This window comes from Vigna radiata, chromosome 6 (genome assembly GCF_000741045.1).
Source record: "Vigna radiata var. radiata cultivar VC1973A chromosome 6, Vradiata_ver6, whole genome shotgun sequence".
Lineage (NCBI taxonomy): Eukaryota > Viridiplantae > Streptophyta > Magnoliopsida > Fabales > Fabaceae > Vigna > Vigna radiata.
Window position 1 is genome coordinate 17,612,326 of NC_028356.1, and position 5,223 is coordinate 17,617,548.

A 5,223-nucleotide genomic window follows, 5' to 3' on the forward strand; every position below is an offset into this window, starting at 1 on the left:
GTTAATCGATTAATCTTGAGAATAATCGATTAATACTAGCCGTTGGAGGTTTCTGATTTGAAAAACTAGCCGTTGTACTTATTTTAATCNATTAACACTAATATTAATCGATTAAATGCGTTAAATGGCCAATTTCGTAAAATGGAAGAGTATTTGCTAGAGTCTATAAATAGGTTCTCTTTATACATCAACAACAACTCTTCCCTTGTGCTCAAATACTCAGAACTCGTTGAGAATTGTGTGCTCTTTCTCAGTTAAGGAAACTCTTGTCTGTGGTGCTGGTGTATTGCTACTACAGTGACAGAGGAATAGCTGGTTCATCCTTAATGCGTCTGAGGAGGTGTGTGGAAGAGGATCATCCTTCGTGAAGTATTCAGAGGAGGTGTCTCATCCTTTGTGAAGATTCAAATGAGGTGCAGGTTCATCTCTTGTGGTATCAAGAGAGGTGGTTTCTAAACTCTTACAAATTGTTTCTTTGTGATTGTAATTTGTAATTGTTTTGTGCTTAGTGAACTGTTTATCTCAGTTTGAGATAAGCGACTGGACATAGGATTGGTGAGATCCGAACCAGTATAAAAGTCATCTGTGCAAATTTCTCTCAACCTTACTCTTGTTATTTATTTTTATTATTTGTTTAGTAAGACAAATTGAGTAGAAATTAAAAGACACACGTTTATATTAAAACCCCTCTTAGTTTGTTATTCTATGCTAACAATTCCGCTGCAGCCGCTTTGACAATCTTTTATAGCATCAACTAGTGGTTCAAGTTCAAGATAAATATTACTTATCGAATCTCAATAATAATTAAAAAAATTAGAAAAACTAATAAGTAAAATTCGTTTAGAAAACCAAATGTTAGCCATAAGAATATAAATCATTAATTTATTAAATAATATCCACAAATTAATTACATTCTTCGAATCTTTTAAAATTTTCGTTTAAATAATCATAAATCATCCGAACCAATATACTTATATATTATTGGATTATGATAACTAACTTTTTCACAATAGATTATGTGTTACTATTTTATTGATTCATAAATTTGAAACGGACCAATCACAAGTTACCACATAAATTGTAAAAAAATTGTCAAAAAAATTGTTAAAAAGACATTTTTAACCATAGAGGTTATTTTCGTCCATAGACAGCGGTTCTTGAACCGAGACATATACAAGTGAGGTAAAAAGTTTACACTTTTATGCCTCGGTTATGAACTGAGGCAAAAAGGTAGAGGATTTCGCCTTGGTTCAAAGGGAACCGATGCAGTAGATTTTTCATTTTTTTTCACAGGACTTTATGCCTCGGTTCCCTCTAAACCGAGCAGTATGTCCGCCTCTACTGCCTCGGTTAGGACCCGAACTAAGGCAGTAGGGTCTTCTTCTTTTTTTTGCTTCTCCCGCCAGTCTTTATGCCTTGGTTGAGGCTAAACCGATGCAATAAGGGGGTTTTCTGCTTCGGTTATGGTCACAACCGAGGCATATTCCCTTATTTTTTTTTAAGGATAGGTTTGTTTTTGCAACATTCCCAACTATAGAAATAAACCTGCATATAATTTTACAGTCAGAACCGTCCAAAACAATCCAAAAGCATATATTTTGAATAAAAATTATATTAAAACATAAATACATTCAATGTAATCATAAATCAACTTCTTAAAGCATAAATCAATCCAATGTAATCATAAATCAACTTTGAAACATAAATCAATCTAATGTACAAAGTTAAACTAATAATAATGTACAAAAGCATAAAACAACTTAGAAGCATAAACTTAGAACTTACTATATCCTAATATCTACTACATACTATTATATAATTGAATTACATATTTAGTCAGTGCTTTCCTTATGAGTTTAAGTGATTTCTCTAGAATTGGAGTATTCATATTCAATCTTTGCATAAAACACAATGATTTCAATTAGTGTATATGAAATCTAAACTATAGAGAAAATAAAATTCAAACATAAATATTATCGTTTGCCAACCACTGGTGTAATGTGCACGAATAATGGTCATCATCCAAAACATGACGTAGTAACCACATTTGTATGACCCTGTTCGTCTATTACACTACAATACATCATCATAATTATAAAATGTTAAGTGTACATCATTGGAATGGTACAAAATGTAACAAATTATGGACTAAAATACCAAACCTTAAAGGGAACCCATGCAAGTTTTTTAGTTGTAGCAGTAGATCTCTCAAATAACATCATATGTGTTGCAAGGGAACTATTAAGAAAATTGCTTTAACATACATTTATATAACAAAAAAAGTTGAAACATTGAGGTTCTTATCAATCTACTACATGTCTAAGAGGGTTGGAAGGAAACTTGTTCAACGAACAAAACCAGACAGTAGTGTTCTCCAGTATGGAGATCACAAGTAGCTGCAAATGACGCCTAAAATTGGTAATAACTTAATTGTCATATAACAAAATTAATAAATGATACTTTAAAGTTAACAAACTTCACTTACCCAAGTATACAAGGGAGAAAATATATCTCCTTCCCTATTCCAAAGCAGGTGGTGATGTATGTTTGGATATCATCAAATTTATTTCTTTCATGAGTCATAGAGGGGTCAATGAACCCATATACATCTTGAGCCCCTTCTTGTTACTAACATCAAACATATACCTGAAATTAAGAAATAATCTGATATAAGTAACTTGATAAAAAGTAATTATATAAAAATGTTCTCATAAACTTACATCATCCACAGTTGAATGAATGTAATATTAATTTCTTTTCTCCCTGACGCAAGTTCCCTAACATCTTGTTGATGCAAGTACAATGGGATATGAGCTTCTAATCAGTAGAATCTCATTGTACAATCATCGACGCATATGAAATGATGTTAGCAAGCTCGTCTAATGCACCAAGAGGGTCCTCCTTAGATTAATGAGTCTTCTTCGGTATATGACTTCCCTCTTGACCTGTCTGTTGTTACATAAAAAAATGGTTATGTTATGACGTCAATAAGAAGTAAATATTAAAATTGAGAAGTATATAGTAGGAGTGTTTACTGGGGGGTCAGATACATCACCAACCAAATGTCTAGGCCAGACAACGAAGGACTTAAATGCCTCTTGCACAGTGAAAAACTCAAGTCCAGTAAGTGGAATGGGTGTACATTGTCTTTCTCTTGTTCTCCATTGAATGTTTTCTTTAACCTTCGATATGGATGATTAGATTGTAAAAATTGCCGATGACGCATATACAATGTCTTCCTTCCGTGTTTTAATAGATGAGCTGCAGTGTTTTCTTCACATATAGGACATGCTTTATGACCCTTCACACTGTACCCCGACAAATTACCGTAAGTTGGGAAGTCATTAATGGTGCAAAATAACATGGCATGCATCATGAAAGTTTCTGAAGCAAAGNCATCAAATATTTCAACCCCATCAACCCACAACAACTTCAAGTCTTCAACTAGTGGCCTGAGATAAACATCTATGTCATTTCCAGGCTGCATTGGACAAATATCAACATTAACAACATCATGTACTTTCTTTTCATGCATAATCCAGGAGATAAGTTGTAAATTATCAGTATAACAAGCCAACAATTGTGACTGATACATAAATTACCAAATGGGTTCATTCCATCAATAGCTAAGTCAAACCTAACATTTCTTCATTCTTGACCAAATTGGGGGAATTCTTGATCAATATTTTTCCATTGCTTTGAATCAACTGGATGACGAAGCAGCCCATCAGTTGTTCTCTCATCTACATGCCACCTTAGGTTCTTAGCGTCTTTGAGATTCGCGAACAAACACTTAAGTCTGGCCACAAGTGGAAGGTACCAAACTACTTTCAAAGGAGAACCATTTTATTCTGTGTGCCATTATCTTCACTGTTGTTTCTTGACTTGTGTCGTGATAACCCATATTTTAGACACTTTGTCAAAACTTCACACTCATTCCTATATAATATGCAATCACTCGGACATGCATGTATCCGTTTATACTCCATACCTATTGGACAAAGAATTATTTTTGCATCATAATTATGAGTGGATAATGTATTTCCATTTGGATGCATTTCATTCAACAACAACAACAATTCTATAAAACTCTTATCAATCCATCCATTGATCACCTTTAAATTCATTAGCCTTAATACCGTTGAAAATTGTGTGAACTTAGTTAAACCGACATACAAAGGAGTTTCTGCATTACTGAACATCGTTTCATACACATGCGCTTGGGCAAAAGCTTCTACGCCAACATCACAGATCATGTCCTCTAAATTTTCTTCTTCCGATCGATCTTCCATATCCATGGTGGAATCATATAATTTTCAATTGGAGAGATAGTTGGAAAGTCTATTAATTCATCGTGCTATATCCATGTTGTATAACTTCGTATGAAACCATCACATATAAGATGTTCCCTTATATCAGTTGCGTTCAACTTCCTCCCGTTCAAACAGTTCACACAGGGACATCTAAACTTGACTTCATCATCAACACTTGTACTCGCATTACGTTGCGCAAACTCTATAAATTATTTTACCGCTCTCTCGTACTCAGTGCTGATGCGTGGTAAATTAATCCACCCTCGATCTGTACGCATGTTTACTAAAATTGTTTACACAATTTCAATAATCTTGAATGATTACTTTCATCGTTTTTGTATTCAAGGTGTGACTCTATCCCATTCAAGAAGATTCACTTTTTTTAGTTTATTAAACATAAATTTTAAACATCATATCTAAAATTTCAAGAAATTTTGTCAGCATTTCGCATTGGTCTTTAGGTTACAAGAAATGAGAGTGATTATAAATCACAATCAAATATGCACCCAAAGATCAATACAAAACACAACTGCAAAATTTCATGAAATTTAAGACATGTATATTAAAATTTATATATATGTTTTAAAAAGTTATTACTTTTTTTAAATTGTCCAATCGGACAATTCAAGATTTAATACTTGTAAATTATTATTACCATCTCCTCTCTATTCATTTGTAAAAAATACATTTGTTGAAAAATCTGGAGATAATAAATAATTTTTGTATTGAATCTCAAACGGGAAACTAAGGCTAATTCACAACAATATATATTCAAGCAAACAAATAATTACATATGTAAAATATAACAAAGTAAGCAAACAATATATTCAAGTAATCAAATAATTTCATATGCAACGTACAATATATTCAAACAAATAATATATTCAAGCAAACAAATAATTATATATTT